Here is a 17,543-nt window from a genome sequence, read left to right as displayed (position 1 = left end):
AAACCGAAGAGCCAGCGCTGTCCAAAGATGTCTCCATGGTCATATGGCCAGCATGACTAAATGCCAAAAGTGCATGGAATGCTGTTACCTTCCCACCAAAGGTGGTCCCTATTTTTCTACTTGCATTTTTTACGTGATTTCGAACTGCTAGGTCGGCAGAAGCTGGGACAAGTAACGGGAGCTCACTGTGTTATGCGGTGCTAGGGATTCAAACCGCCAAACTGCCAACCTTTCTGATTAACAAGCTCAGCGTCTTAGCATTGAGACACCGTGTCCCATTCATATTGTACTCACCAACAATTATGCACTCCTGAGAAACCAGCAAATGAAGTTTAGGATTCTTGCCAAAGATGTCACTTTTTTTTGGTCTCAATACAGTTTAGCAAAGTCTGTTGATAATCTTGCACTAAGCACATTGTTTCTGGAAGATCTGAAAAAGAAAGATTTTTATTTTCTACAGCTGTAGGTTTGGCCATGTTTTGAGTATACAGTACTTTCCACTTTTCCCAAGATATACGTATTAGTTCGTTTTCGAATCCGTCTGAAGATAGCTCCTTGGAGAGCATGGCATCTATCTGTATATGTACCACCTGAGATCCTACTTTAGACATTTGGCAGATAACATATGCATTGCGTCATGGCATCGTGTAGTCTATTCTCTTCATTCTTCAATAGAATAGAATAGAATTTATTATTGGCCAAGGGTGATTAGACACACAAGGAATTTGTCTTTGGTGCATATGATCTTGGTGTACATAAGGAGAATAAAATACATTCATCAAGAATAAAAAGATACAACACTTAGTGATAGTTAAGGTTACTAATAAGCTTCAAATCGTACCAGGAAACAAATGAAAAAAATATAAATTCAAAGATGCAAGCAACATGGTTATAGTCATAAGTGGAAAGAGATAGATATTAGGAAGAAAGAGAATAATAGTAATACAGTCTTAGTAAATTATTTGATAGTGTTCTGGAACTTAGTTGTTAAGCAGAGTGATGGTATTCGGGGGGGGGGGCTGTCCTTGTTGTTCTGGTGTGCAATGCCCTACAATGTCATTTTGAGGGCAGAAGTTGAAACAATTTATGTCCAGGATGTGAGGGGCCTGTAGATATTTTCAAAAAAAAATCTGTTGCACACAAACCCAACAGCTCTACAATGATGCTGAGATTACTACCTTGCATTAAACCTCCAGTTTGGTTCTAGTATATCCTAATGTGCAAATTCAACCAATGTGATTTAAGAGCAGCGGTTTATGGCATAGCAATATGCACTAAATGGTCCTTCATAGCATCTTCAATAAATTATGATGGAAACACATCATAACTTACCACAAAGTGTGAATCCAGCCTGAAGAACCAGTACTGCTGTGATTAATTCTGGCTATTTCGTATTTATTTTTCTGTGTTTAAAAATAATCCATATAAATCTATCTCTATCTCTAAATCTCACTCTATCTATATAACACTATGGGCTGAAAGTGCCAATTATTACATTTGTTAAGCTTTGAACCCATTAAGTAATACTTTTGATATGGTGTCAATGCCAGTGTTTAGAGCTGAAGCCTTCCAGGGAAACACCCTATACATTTTAAACCCACCTCCTTCTTTTCTCCCTGCTTGTCCACCCTCCCATCTTTTGCCCTCATGTCACTGTTTCTCATTGTTTTCTTTTTCACTGTTTAATCTATGGTTCCATTACTTTACTACTGTTCTATTTGTCTCAAAGGTGCTTTTTCAAAAGGCAACTGGACTTTATTTTTAATAGAATGGAATGGAATGGAATGGGAATAGGAATAGGAATAGGAATAGGAATAGGAATAGGAATAGGAATAGAACAGAGCAGAATAGAATGAGAAAAATAATAGTAATAATCTTACCCTGTTTCCCTGAAAATAAGACCTCCCCAAAAATATTGCAACACAGCAGCAGCCATGAGGTGACCACGCTCGCTGTCTGCTGCCCCTCAAAAATAATAAGACCTCCCCAAAATAATAATAAGTGCTTATTTCAGGGGTCAAAAGAAAATAAGACCCTGTCTTATTTTCAGGGAAACATGATAGTAAATAGTTTGACTGTGTTGTGGGAATAGGTTGTTTAGCAGAGTGATGGCACGTGGGAAAAAACTGTCCTTGTGTCTAGTTGTTCTGGTGTGTAATGCTCTATAATGTTATTTTGAGGGTAAAAGTTGAAACAGTTTGTGTTGATTTTATGAATTTTATGAATTAATTACGTATATGAATTATAAATTAAATTATATGAATTATAAATTTTTAAAATTTTAATCTAACTTAAACTTAATCTGTACAGTGAACCATTGCTACCTCCTCCAGTCCTATATCTATCTTATATTTATACTATGTATATTGATTATTCAATTGTTTTAATATGACTGTACACCGCCCTGAGTCTCTTCTGAGAGAGGGGCGGTCTAGAAATTGAATAAAGTTGAAGTTGAAGTTGAATTATAAATTAAACAATTTATGAGAAGACATTTCGCTTCTCATCCAAGAAGCTCCTTCAGTTCTTCAGTCAGAACTGAAGAAGCTTCTTGGATGACAATTGAAATGTCTTCAAGGAAAAAAAACAAAGTCCAGTTGACTTTTGAAAAAAGTACCTGGATGACTGGGAATCTCCGTAGATACTGTTACATTTGCACTTCCTTTCATTTCTGTTTTTATTTTTGTAAGGCACCTAGAGTAGCCCTACAGTAAGTCTGATGGCAAATACATTTAACAAACAAATAAATAAATTTCAAACTCTTAAAAGAGAGAATGAGAGAAAAAATATTAAAAGGAATTAAGCACTGTTTGAGATGCTTGCTTGCCATGATTTAGGAGGTGGGAATTTTCCAGTAGGACCCAGGAAAGTGGATGGAACAGAACAAACTAAAATGTATATCCTCCTCCACCCACCTCCACACCATTATATAGCTTAGTCTCATTATTTCAATTCAGGGACTGACAGTGCAAGACTTAATACTATAAGAAAAAGCAGAAACGGTGTCAGCAGGCAGGGAGGGGGGAAGAAAAGGGGAGAAAAATAAGGAAGTTTTGGTGATACCCAGATGTGAAACACTATGATACACTGGTTCAATCCATATGAAAAACCAGAAACACATCAGATTGCAATTTAATCTTTTTATTTGAAATATAAATATTGTTACTATCAAGCCTGACAGTATAGAAAATGTGTGCCCCGAAGCCTTCTGACAAAACAAAATTTATATTTAAAACTTCCAGGAATAATGCCTTTCATATGTAGGCTTTTGTCACATTGCAGCGACTCTAAACCTACCTTATGGTCCTGTACCTTTAATTATTTTATGCCTAGAAGACACATTTTAAATAGAAGTGGCGGGTTACAAGCATTTTGACAGCTGGGGATGATTAAAATACTGACAACATGCACTATATAAAATTCCCTGAGGTTTTCAGCTGGGTACTCCTTGGAAAGTTAGACATTAGAATCCAAAAAGTATGTATTTTAACCACCAGCGTGAAATTCTCACTCCAGGAGGGTGGATAATTTTTCTGTTCCCTCTTTCCTTGTAAAACCTTTTCTATCCCAAACTCGGACACACTTCCTCGGAAGTTGGTCAACACATACGGATTCATGGACGGCAAATTGTGTGCGTCATTGTTTAGTGACCAGCTGTTCTAAATCAGGATGGGACGGGAACTAGAGAAGGAAGGCAGGTCAAGGAACTTGGACCATGTTTCCATGGGATCCAAATGTTAACAACCATCAAAATTCAGTTTTTGACTGCATGAAAAGCAGAGTGTTTTCCACACTCAAAACCTTGCATACAGTCACAACATACATATTTGCGAAAGGAGAATCTTAACTGGTGGTATCCAAAAATAACCTCTGAGAAGTAGAAGGATCTGCATTAAGGGTAGACTTCTTTGAACGAAAGCATATAATGCAGGAACAGTTTTAAAAGAGAGAGCTCTGGAAGCAGAATATCACTTGGTTGTTTTTTTCTTATTGCTATTATTATGAAAAAACGCTTTCAGGAATTGGTGAAAAGAAGGACTAGGGGAGACATGATAGCAGTTTCCAATATTTGAGGGGCTGCCACAAAGAAGAGGGAGTCAAGCTATTCTCCAAAGCACCGGAGGGCAGGACAAGGAGCAATGGATGGAAACTAATCCAAGAAAGAAGCAATTTAGAACTGAGAAGAAATTTCCTGAAAGTGAGGACAATTAACCAGTGGAACCAATTGCCCACAGAAGTTGTGAATGCTCCAACACTGGAGGTTTTTAAAAAGAAATCAGACAGCCATTTGTATAAAATGGTAGAGGATCTCCTCCTTGAGCAAAGGATTGGATTAGAAGACCTCCAAGGTCCTTTGCAAATGTATTTATTCTGTTGTGATAGGAGGCATAGTTGAGGTAGGATGTAGAATAATTGAGGTCCTTCCAACTTTCCCCAATTTTTAGTTGGCAAGAAACAAATAAGGGAAAACTTTGTAGTGATGATTTGTCTGTTCTTATTAAAGAGAATATAGAATAGTAGGGTTTGAAGGGACGTCTTCCAGTCCATCCCTGTTCAAGCAGGAGACTTTATACCTGTCAGACCATCTTTTACATTGGGCCTTCAGACCTGCCACATTTTCTGCTGTGGGAAAATGGGAAGGGGGATTATATGGAGTATGGGAGATATGTAGTCAAAATAACGTTCCTTTCTCAGCGAGTCAAGGACATCTTGCCCTGCACTTGGAAGGGTGTGACTGGGAGTCATCTCCAGTTTTGGATGGTGCCTGATTGGACCATGTGATGGACATGTGGGTGCTGGGCAGGTAATTGAACTTTCTTTTGGGTGGGGAAGACCTGGGAACTTTCAGATTCGGGTTTTCCCAGCTGTGCCAATATGACCTCTCTAATAAAATGGAACTTTGAGGCACTTCAAGCCTCACAGTCTTCTGCCATTGGGGATGTTACTCGGAACCCTGACAATACCATTCTTGACAAACAGCTGTCAAGTCTCCTATTGAAAGCCCCCAGTGATATTAAAGCCCATGATTTCTTTCCTTTTTCTTTTAACGTTGGATATTTGATGTGGTGAATGTATCTCATGTATGCAATGCAACTGTTGATTTAGAAGCAGGGCAATTTTTCACCTCCCTTACTACATAGGTCTAGGCTCTTTCATAGATTTGATTAAGGGTGGGTGCATGTCTCCTTTTTGTCCTGATCCTGTGGTTTCTCTAGATACATCTACACGAACAAAAGGCATTTCTAAAAAGTGGCTAGTAGATACCATTATTAACATTATTATGTGCATTTAAAAAGCATACGTCAATGGGAGAACATGTGTGAATGCTACAGTTGGAAAAACTCCAAATGCTTCAGAGGCTTAGCAGAGGTGGTTTTCCCATAATTTTACCACCGGTTCACCATGCACTGAAACTGTGAGCATGCGTACACACACACACACTTGCTCACGTGTATGGCTTGCACGCATGCACATGGCTTAGAAAACATGGCTGAATAGGATAGCATAGAGCCTGGGCGGGTGGGCAGCAGGTCGCCACTACAGGTTTGCTCAAACTGGACTTGAAGTGCTTGTGGGAGAGCAATAACTCTGAACTGATGATGTGCTTAACTACAGAGACAGAGACAGAGAGAGAGGGGGGAGGGGGAGGGGAAGAGAGGGAGAGAGAGAGAGCGCTCGGCCTGCTCTTCTCTTACAGATCATTTCTGAAAGTATCATCATTTGCAAAGCAAGATTATCTTTAGCTTCGAGCAGCTTGAGATAATACTGTTCTGTCTGTCCATGAAATTCATCTGGACCAATCACCAGCTCTTCACCTAGACATTGGATTATTATGAGGAACAAAAAGAAAGAAAGAATATTTTTGAGATTTTTATAGAAAGAATGGATATTAAGTGACATAAACATATGCAAAATGTAGTTTGGAAACATGTGTAGTGATGTAATATATTAATTTGCAGGCTTCCGTGTTTTATAGCTGCAATTGAGCATTTTATGGAAAAAATGCACTCACATAATGTGACTTTTCAAGCTATTGAAAATCCAATGGATAAGGAGCAGACTCGAACAGATTTATTAATTAGCATATGTTGTCAGCAAAGAGGTTAAGGCTGATTTGTCCGTATTTGTATATTAGTCTGAATATTGTTAAATGATATTTGAGTAGTTTAATAATAGATTTTTCCACTTCTCTTAAAAAAAACTACAGAGCACACAATTGCTCCTCAATTTTCTACTGAAAACCACTTTAATCTAAGACATTCCCAAGAGACATTCACCACATCTGAAAGAATGCAATTCATTTCAGCTTAATGAGCAACTATCTAATTTTGATTGTAGTTTCTGCATAGCAGGTTTAACCATACTGTGATATTAACACCAGTAATAAAAAAAGTGCATTTCTTTTTCCATTGATGCAATGCAAGCTATTGAAGCTCAAGTTAATTGCATCAACAGGAGCCAAGAATAGCTGGAAGTACTTGATTACAAAAGTACAAGGTTCTAATGGAAATTTATGAAGAAGAGTTCCTATTTTATTTGGCTAGGATACAAAAGTACTTGTTTTCGTTCCTTCTCTTTATCAGCACAAGCATGATTTTATTCAGTTCTGCAGAGAAGTGTTGAAAAGAATGGGCTGTTTTTCTTTTTAATTAAAGACTATATTTCTTTTAGTCTTTAAATAAAGACAGTCCTTTTACTTAAAGACTAAATTTCTTTTCCTGGATTACAATAGCAGGAAGTTAGTTTGTTAGGTGCTAACAAGTTGGAGTCCATGCAACTACTGTCATGGATCATTCCCTTGAGCTGTTCTTAGCAACAGTAGATACCTTAAGGAAATCTTTGATCCAGAATGCAGAATATCAGAGTTGGCAGGATCCTTGGAGGTCTTCTAGTCCAACCCCCTGCTCAAGCAGGAAACCCTATGCCATTTAAGCAAATGGTTGTCCAGTCTCTTCTTAAAAGTCCTAGTGTTGGGAGCACCCACAACTTCTGAAGACAAGTTGTTCCAGCGGTTGATTGTTCTCACAGTCAGGAAATTTCTCCTTAGTTCTAGGTTGCTTTTCTCTTTGTTTAATTTCTATCCATTACTTCTTGTCTTGCTTTCTGCTGCTTTGGAAAATAAATTGACCCCCCTATCCAATCTTTGCATCTATGTTATCTTTTTTTCCTTTCGATTCTCCTACTTCTCTCAACCCCTGAAGAGCTGAGTCCTCTGCTCCATCAACTGTTTATAGCCCATGCCCCAAACTATGTGAGTTTCCTCTGGCAGATCATTGCTTTGAGAAAGAAGTCAGCCTTTATTTAGTCCAGATCATTCCTGGTCATTCACAATATTCTAAATCTATCATTCAAAAGCATCGGCCCTCTAATTCTTGAGCTTTCATAGCTATATATCCAGCCAGCTTTCACAGCTGCTTGAAAAGCCATTACGTTAACTATTCCAATTCTTGCTGTCATAGAAATATTTTGATCCTTTGCAATCTTGTCTAAGTTTATCATTTCCTTCTTTCGTAGAATTAATATCCTGTTTATTTCTCTGGAATACTGTCCGTATCTATCTGTGCTTAAGCTCAGGAAAACAAACTATCTACCATTGTCACTGTTTCTGCTGTCAACTGGAAGCTCATGTATTATGCTAAGTAACATTATTTTTGCCTTCTTAATATGCAGCACTAACCTGAATATTTCACTTTCCATTTTTTTAAAACTTGCATTGCGATCTTTCTTAAGTATTCTTTATCTTTGGCTAACAATATATTAAATTTTGAATGTTTTGGCCTCCTATTACTGCTAATATTCCTTCCAGTTCTGTCACTTTTATAATATATATTTGCTACATGTCAAACAGACATTTGTTTCCTATTCTGAATCATTCCGTTTCTTCAGATGTAGCTCTTCTTATTCACTTCTCAGCTGTTTCAGCATACGATGATATACTATCCATTCAAGGTGTGATCTACGCCAGGGGTCAACTTTTTGGATCTCAGGGACCACTAAATTCATAATTTTAAATCCCACAGACCACTAATATAATCTGCCTAACGACCAGGTGAGTGGGCATGGCTAGGAGGTCATATGACTGTGTGGGTGTCGCCAACTCGATGTCACTCACATCGAGGGACGCCTCTATGGCCTCTATGGCTTCTACTTCCTCCTCCCTTCCCAGCTGTTCCTAGCCTGCCTGCCAGGGCTCCTTAGGGCCCCAACAGGAAGCAGTTGTTGAAGCTAAGTAGCCACCATGAGAAAGAGTTGGTAAAACAGCTGGCTCAGTTCAAATTGGATCTGGCCGAGAAGGAGGCTCAGCAAAGCACTCCCCCTGAGGACTACGAGCATAGGCTTTCCAAGCAGAGGGAAGACCAGCGGGAGTGCAAGGCCAGGTAAAGGTGCCTGGAGGCTCAGTAGATTGAGATGGTCAGCCAGTTCCAGGCCATGGGGCAGTCCTACTGGAACAAGGCCCTCTGGCTCTTTGCCACTAGTGGCACTTCCCTCCAGCCTTTGCCCAAAGCCCTGCACCAAGAGGCTGAAGCTGACCCCAAGTTGGAATTTCTTTCTTCTTCTGACCCCCCACAAAAAGACCCCAAAGGGGGAGTCTCTCTGCAACAACACAAATGTTCATTGCACGTATCCATTCCACGGACCATAGTTTGAGGACCCCTGATTTAGTGCAATATAAAAATGCAAATAATTTTTTGCGGACCACCAAAATTTTCTTGTGGATCACCAGTGGTCTATCAGTTGGACCACCAGTGGCTGCTGATCTACACAATCCAGCTTTTGATGAAGCCAATAAATCAAAATAAAACCTTTCTTATATCATTTTGCTGCTTCTCTTATCAAGCTGATACTACCTCTCTTAAACTGTGTCTTTTTGCCTTTCATAAAATGTACATGTTCGTTTATCCTTTATAAGATCTTCAGGAAAACTTTGATTGCATGAGGAATTAGTGCAATGTTTGAACAAATTGTACATTCTCTTTCATGGATAGATGTACTGATTTTTCTCAATTAAGTCATGTAATCTTGTTCCACATTTGAAGATAAATAAATGTTAGATGTCCCATCTTATGCATTTTTAAACAGTTCAGAGGTTATTTCATCTGTGCTTTCCTATTTGAGAATTGGTCTGCTGTTATACTTCACTTTCTGGTAGAGATTTATCATCTTCCTTTTCCTATTATTTTACTTTATTTCTTAATTGAGTTTTTTCTTTGTCTTTTATTGCTGGATCTTTTATGCCTGTGTTCAGTCATCATATATCCTTCTTGTTGCCCAAGGCTTTTAACTTCTGTCTTGTTCTTTGGATCATTACTCTTTAAATTTTGGCAATATTTTTTTCTGCTTCAGTTTTCATAATATCTATTATCTCTAACTCTATCTCCTCTGGTTATATTTTACATGGGTTAAATTTAGTCAATCTCTTTCTTACACTGTTCTTGTATTATGTCCTCCAGGTAAAACCTTCTGGTCTGCTCCTTCAATTTTCTAAGTTTAACCCAAATATTTGACACCAAAAATTCACTGCTCCACAATCTGCATCTGATGGTCATGGCTGATTAGATTACAATTCTTGGTCTCCTGTTTCCTATTATTTAGTTGATTGGATTCCAGTGCATCCAATGATATCCAGATGAAGAATCTACATTTCTGTTGCTCAAAGCAGGTATTGGCAATAAACAAAGAATTTTCTTTGCAAAACTCTGTTAAGAGAATATTCTCATAACTCCAGGCACTGCTATTTGTGTTATATTGGGATTCCCTGAATATTTGCTAATTTAATTATTCCAGGATCATTGATATGATCCTGTCATTTATTAGCTTATGGGTGAGCACATGCTTAGTAATGTAATTCAGTGTCATCACCACTCCATTCTTTATATGACTGCATGCTTTGAACAATATGTCAGGTAATCTTTTGATTTAGAACACATTCCTTACTTAAGTTAACTTACTCCTAAAACTTGCATGTATTATGGAATTTATGGTTAGAAACTTATCAAAGAGAGATCCAATCCAGAATTAAGGATAAATTTCCTGATAGTGAACAATTAATCAGTGGAATGGCTTGTCTCCAGAAGTTGTGGCTGCTACTGTACGCTAGTGGAGGTTTTTAAGAAGATATCGGATGGTCATATGTCCAGAATGGTATAAGGTCTCCTGTTTGAGCATGGGATTGGATTAGATCTCCAAGGTCCCCTCCAACTGTGTTATTCTGTTGATGTATAATTCATTTCCACTTCAACAATCCTTTAATTTGTTTCGGTTCGTGATTCTTACATTTCAGGTTCTAACTGGATGTAGCTGTAGGAGATGACCAGTCTGAATCCGAAGGAAAGATCAGTTTGGAGTCCCTTTGTGCCCACAATGATCTAAGTTAAGCCCTCCTTGAATTCTGTTGAATCTTATCTTCTGTTGAATCTTATCTACCATCAATTTGCCTTGATACTTAGTAGTTCAGATTCACGTTAGAGAGCTAGCATGAATTAAACTTATACTCATTTGATCAACTTTGGTTCCTGATTTCTTGTGCCTGACAGTATCTTTCTAAAACACAGGCCCTTTGGGGGCTTTCAATTCAGGAACTTCTGACACACAATTTACCTACAGCTTCAATCGGGTCAGGTCATCATTTCCAAATCTATTCATGCAAGTTTGATGTTTTTGCCCAGAACTAGAACAGAACCTCAATCAGGATCAGTCCTCCTAGATAAGCCAGACAGATTTAGATGAGCTAAATCTACTCTATTGCAAGGCTTACACAAGCATGTTACTAAGCTATTAACAAAATGAAATTCAATGTAGAGAAAAGTAAAGTTCTATACTTAGGCAAGAAAAAAACCAAAAGTACAAATACAGATTGGGTGAAATCAGGCTTAATAGCAGTAACTTTGAGAGGGATCTTGGAATCTTAGTGGACAACCAGCTAAATATGAGCCAGCAGTGTGCAGCGGCAGCCAAAAAAGGCAATGCAATCCTAAATTGCATTAACACAGGGATACAATCAAAATCAAATGATGTACTAATACCACTCTATAAAGCCTTAGTAAGACCACACCTAGAGTACTGCATCCAGTTTTGGTTACCACACTATAAAAAAAGATGTTGAGACTCTAGAAAAAGTGTAGAGAAGAGCAACCAGGATGATTAGAGGACTGGAGACAAAAACTTATGTAGAACGGTTACAGGAACTGAGCATGGCTAGTCTAGTGAAGAGAAGGACTAAGGACATGATTGCAGTCTTCCAATATTTGAGGGGCTGCTACCAAGAGGAGGGAGTCAAGCTATTTTCCAAAGCACCTGAAGGCCAGACAAGGAATAATGGATGGAAACTGACCAATGAGAGATTCAATCTGGAAATAAGGAGGAATTTTTTGACAGTGAGAACAATCAACCAATGGAACAGAAGTTCAGAAGTTGTGGGAGCTTCATCACTGGAAGCTTTCAAGAAGAGACTGGACTGCCATTTGTCAGAAATGGTGTCAGGTCTCCTGCTTGGGTGGAGGGTGGGGGTTGGACTAGATGACCTACAAGGTCCCTTCCAACTCTGTTAATCTGTAAGGGTTGGTATTTTTGCCCAGAACTAGAACAGAGCCTCAATCAATGTCAGTCCTCTTAGATAAACCAGGCAGATTTAGATAAGCTAAATCTACTATATTACAAGGCTCACACAATCAGGCTACTGTGACTCCCAAGCTCCCCCCAAACACTTGGCATTTAGGAAAAGGGGTGATGTAAGGGTATTTGGGGGCTCTTCAGTAATGAAGAAAGACATGGTTTAGAGTTTCTTTAGTTTTATTGTGTGCATTTATAACATTGATGGTGTAACCAGTCTTATTGTGTGTTCCAAGGAAAGAATGTTAGTGCTTATTTTATATCACTATTATTAAAAAAAAAGTATTCTTATATTTTATATTTCACTGCTTTGGACAGTTCATATCTAGAACATTTCCAATAGGTCTTTAGTTTGCTAGTGCATGTACTTCATCTACCAAATTTAATTGAGACAAATCTCAATTTTGCAACTGCTTTTGGGCTTCCTTGCAGCCACATTTTACATTTACCTGCTGACAATCTTTTTTTTTTCTGTTTGCTGGCTCGCCATCTGTTACACAAGTGGCAAAAGCTTTACTATTCCAATTTGCAATTATACGAAATTAGACTGTTATTATTAATAATAATGTGACTGACAGTGTAAACCTCAGAATAAAGCACTTAATCAATGTTCTTGCAATATGACAGATTTTCTAAAAGCAATTTTCAGCAAAGAAGAGTGGGAGGATGAATATTTGTGGAATATCTGATTGATTTGGGTATAAACGTTGTGCTATGCCACAGTTTGACGTGCATGTTTATGTATTGGCATGTTTGTATATGTTAAACTTTGTGTTATGGTTTGACACCACAATGCCAGTAATTTCTAAATTAAAGATTTTGTTGTTCTTGCAGCACATGTGAACTTAGACTCAACATAGCTTTGTTCAAAATGTTTATATGGATTTACAGCAGATTACAGCAATCTGCTGTAAATCCATATAGACAGATTTTGGTAATCGATACCATCTCCTTCAATTTTTTCTTGAAAAATAAGAATCCCTTTTGCATTTTTTTTTCTTTTGAAAAAAATACTCTCTGGTGTGGTTGATATTAGTTAATTAGTTTAGTTTGCTTATTAGAATTATATGCTGCACATTTATATTGGTTTACTTATTCAATTTCTTTGCACATAGTTACAGATTTTACAATGCATTCATTTCTTTGAGATAGCAATAGCACTTAGACTTATGTACCGTTTCACAGTGTTTTACAGCCCTTTCTAAGCAGTTTACAGAGTCAGCCTGTTGCCCCAAGAATCTGGGTCCTTATTTTACCCACCTCAAAGGATGGAAGGCTGAGTCAAACTTGAGCCTGGTGACCTTTGATCTGCCAAATTGCTGGCAGCTGGTGATCAGCAGAAGTAGCAGAAGATATGTTTAATTATGCAACTTTTTTGGCTATGATAGATGGAATATGATTCTTAGTAGTAACAGTAATAATCAAAACCATCATAAACCATAACATAATCCTTAACTAGAGCAAACCCTCATTCAAATAATAATTTCTTAAGTGAGGTCAAATCAGAATGTGAGCATCCAGTTTTGACCATAACAAAAGAGACCACTTCTGGAAAAAAACCTGAACTGATTCTGTATGAATTGAACTGATAAAAGAACTGATTTCTTCATATGAATTTTTTGTACAAAATAGGGAGTATTTTTAGCTGTGGTTAGCTATTGTAACTGAATAGCAAACAGCATTTCTCTGGAAGCAAATAATTCTATGGGAATATTTGAAGGGCAGTATTTTAATAATACATACTTTATGAACTGCAAGAATTGGCAGCATGGAAAATGAAGGGGTTCAAGGGAAGGTTAACATTTTTAGGAGTTTGAATGGTTTTAGTATGCTACTGGCTTGGAAATATAGTCTTCCTAAAAAAAATATTAGAACACTGAGCACAGGCAGATTATCTCTTGCATTTCTTAACTCATCACATTTATTGTAAGGCCTTCAGCCCGACAGAAAGAGAGAGAGAGGTAGAGGTAGAGTAAGAGGTAGAGAGATAGAGAGATATGGGGGGGGGGGGAGAAGGAGAGAAACTGAGCACTTTCATCCTGAGCCAATCCCCTGCACAATGTTTTTGCAAGCAAGAGATGTCAGACTTCCTGAATCAAACCTAGACAGGAAACATGACTAGATGAAGTCAATCTACTGTATTGGGAGGCTACATGAACAAAATCTTGCAAGTCTGAAAGTACAAATTTCCTGCCCTCCACATTTAAGTGCTTATTCCAGTACTGGGGGCCCTTACTTAGCTTCTTCCTCTGGCTGTTAAGCCACTGGGGGCTCCTGCTCCTCTTATCTGATTGTTCCCTAGGCAGCATGGCTTCCCCTCTTTCCCCAAGGTCATCCATGCATTCCATTACATGACATGACCTAGGGATGTCATTGGCTAAGCTACTGCCAATCTCGATGCCATGCAAGTCATTGCAACATTCTAAAAGTACCTACACTATACTACCTTGAAGCAGGGAGGAATCAAGTATGAAAGAAATACCATAGAAAAAGTGGATAAAATAATGCATAATGAAGAAAGGAGAACTCGAAGTGCATCTTTTTTTTAATCTTAGTAGCAAATCCCAGTTTATCCAGTGCACTAATTAGAGCTTATTTATGAAACAGCCACATATGATAACTTGACAACATAAATAGATTTCCCATGTCCTTACTGGGGCTAAAAAAATCTTATATTGCAGAATTGGAAAGATAAATGCATGGGCCCATTTATTCAATGGATTAGATGTCTAATTGCACTTTTCACCTATGAGCAGGCTGCTTATAACAAGAACAAGACACCATATACTGTAAATACTACACACAGAACAGCGCAAAGCACACACTCTGCTAGAGAAAAATTCCCTGAAGATTGGCTCTAGCATGAATCCAAAAGCTCCAGAAGACTGACTCAAATCAGATCCTACAACATTATCCTGGGACACCTACAGTATAAAGGTAAATGTTCCCCTTACACATAAGTGATAGTCATATCCAAATCTAGAGGTTGGTGCTCATCTCTGTTTCAAAGCTGAAGAATCAGTGCTGTCCAAAGACGTCTCTGTGGTCATGTGGCCGGCATGACTCAATACCCAAGGCACACAGAACGCTGTTACCTTCCCACCAAAGTGGTTCCTTAGTTTTCTACTTGCATTTTTACATGCTTTCAAACTACTAGGTTGGCAGAAGTTGGGACAAGTAATGGGAGCTCACTCCATTATGGGGCGCTAGGGATTCAAACTGCTGGACTGCTGACCATTCTAATTGACAAGCTCAGCGTCTTAGCTACAGAGCCACCGCGTCCCTGTATTTGCCTTCATTCATGAGACTGTCTATACATGTCAACTTTGTATGGACAAACATAGACTTCTGGAAGACATTCCCGAACAATTCATTGTTGGACTCTCTCGTTTAGAAAGATCACTGTAACCACACATTACCAGGTAGTCCTGGCTTGCTTAACTGTGGTTAATTGAATCGGCCTCAGTATGCTGTGTTCATGAAACCTAGAGTATTTTAAAAATTCATTATTTAATACCTTTTTCATTTAGCTAGCCTTTAACATCACGGAGAGCACAGCATCATACTCGAGTCATATAATGTATTCTGGTTTGTTTTCAAATCTTTATAAATTTAGTTCTGAATCAGCATTGAACCACACATTAATCAAACAGGCTGGCTTGACATTCCACACTAAGCCACAAAAAGCTGGACAAGCTTTAAAATAACCAAGTTTAGTACTTGTACAATTGCAGCCGCTCTGTTTTTTGTACTTACTTGGTTAAATTGCTGTGAGAAACACGTCCATGCCGATTCTCCTTTGTTGCCTGAGCCAAAAATACCATATTTCAAACAAATAATGTATACAATGCCTTTCGGAAACAAAAATAAAAAGAAGCATAGAAATATTATCTTTGCCACGTTGACTGCCTTTCAATTGAGTTAACCCTCCTCTTTAACTTTCAGAAGAGAAACACGTTATTTGACTAATTTAAAGACTGCAAATTAAGAGACCATTGCGACCGGCCTTCCAAAAATAACTAGATTATTAGTTTGTTTGCTTATTTATTTTCTCTCCTTTTCTCTTGGCTTCACGGGATTCTGATTGTACCTAAATGAATTGTGAATCCTTTGGCTAAAAATCTCCGCACCCACAATGCAACCCTCATCAAGTATTTAGGTTCTTCCGCACAATTTTATAATAAATTCCATTCAATTCTGCATGTACAGCTGCACTCTTTATTGCTCAACAAACATTCCATCTAGTCTGCTATAATTTATATCTGAATAGGTTTATTATAGGCAGAGCATTTCATTCATTGTGCCATTAATTCTGGAACCTGCTAGCTGTTTTCAGTTTGGTTGCTTGACCATTATGCTCTTTCAGTACAATTGAATTTTTGGAGTTTATGAAATGGTTTATGAATATGTAATGCAAATTATATTAACAAGGTGTGTTCGTGCTTTGTATCCTTTATGGCCTCTTCCAGTCAATGGCTGGTTAAGAGAACAGGAATAATAAATTATTTTGATTCATTCCTAGGATGTATTAAACAGAATTGCCTTCTTGTATAAAACTCTTTCTTTAAAAATAAATACAGTGGTTACACATCAGGCAAAACAATACTCGGTAGAGTTTATAGGTCATTCTCTCTGAAGTTTTGGAGACTATAATATTCACTGTGAATATTGAATGTTAATGATAGGGACTGCAATCCTTTTTTTTTAAATGAGTCCCAATCAGTTCAGGGACTGATAAGAGACAAAAACATAGAATGGTTAAGGGAACATTAGAAATCATGCATGCCATATATTTTTTTTTTGGGGGGGGAAGCCATTGCTCCAAGTAGATGGATAGAAGGACGTGAATGGGAAATTGATTGGTTCATTATGTGCCATTAAATCATTTCAGAGAAGAGCAACAAAAAATGATAAGGGGTATGGAGGCTAAACTGCATTATGAACGGGTTAGGTATTTCTACCCTAAGAAACAGAAAGATTAGGGGAGTGGTGCGGTGGCCTAGAGGTAGAGCTCTCGCCTCACAAGCTGGAGGCTGTGAGTTTGATCCTAGGTAGAGGCAGATATTTCTCTCTGGGCACAATGAGAATTTATCTGCTGAATAAAATTCTGCATTGGCAACAGGAAGGGCATCTGGTCAGTAAACACCCTGCTCCATTCACTTGCCCAGACTTCACCCCACTAGGGATTGTGGGGCTGCTAAAAGGAAATGATGATGATGAAACAGAAGGATTAGGGGTGACGTGACAACAGTCTTCCAAGATTTGAGGGGCTGCCTTAGAGAAGAAGGGGTTGGCTGATTTTCCTGGGCACCAGAGGGCAGGAGAAGAAGTAACAGGTGGAAAATGGTTTAAGAGAGATCTAATGCAGAACTAAGGAGAAATTTCCTGATAGTAAGAACAATTAATCAGTGGAACAACTTGTCTTCAGAAATTGTGGGTGCTCCCTCTCTGGAGGTTTTTAAGAAGAGATTGGACAACCATTTGTCAAGAATAAGGACTCTTGCCTTGGGCAAGGGATTGGATTAGAAGGCCTCCAAGATTTGTATGATGATTCTATGATGATGCCTTATGACCACATAGGTAGATTTTCTCCATATGTATATGACTATAGCTTGATCTTTCAGTTCTTCCAATGGTGTCCTCATTATCATTTCAACTGAACCATCATTCTTGCTGCTGGTCATTCTTTCTTTTTATCTTTTTCCTTCCACCTTTCCCAGAATTAGATTCTTTTCCAAAAAGCTGGGTCTTAAGATAATGTGCCTGAAGTAGGATAATTTATTCCAGGAAAAGTCAAAAGTATATGCTATAATGGAAGAGAGGGAGGGAGGGAGGGAGGGAGGGAGAAGGAGGGGGGAATCCAGAAGAAAGCAATTACAAATATTTTCTATGTTGCTGCCAGGAAAACTGTATGGTGATGTCCATGAAGTCCT

At 38.2% G+C, this 17,543-nt stretch overlaps 1 long non-coding RNA gene across 1 annotated transcript in view; it reads right to left on the bottom strand.

Moving 5' to 3' along the window:
* Positions 1 to 297: 297 nt before the first annotated feature.
* LOC309397405 overlaps positions 298 to 17,543 on the bottom strand; it is a 249,882-nt gene continuing 232,636 nt past the window's right edge. The window contains exon 4 of the long non-coding RNA XR_014176251.1: positions 298 to 430. This is a non-coding gene — a long non-coding RNA (uncharacterized lncRNA). The remainder of the gene's footprint in view (positions 431 to 17,543) is intronic.

Source organism: Natrix helvetica (assembly GCF_964273705.1).
Source record: "Natrix helvetica genome assembly, chromosome: 10".
NCBI lineage: Eukaryota > Metazoa > Chordata > Lepidosauria > Squamata > Natricidae > Natrix > Natrix helvetica.
Note: the sequence above shows the minus strand (reverse complement) of the source record. Positions and strands in the feature narration are given on the sequence as shown.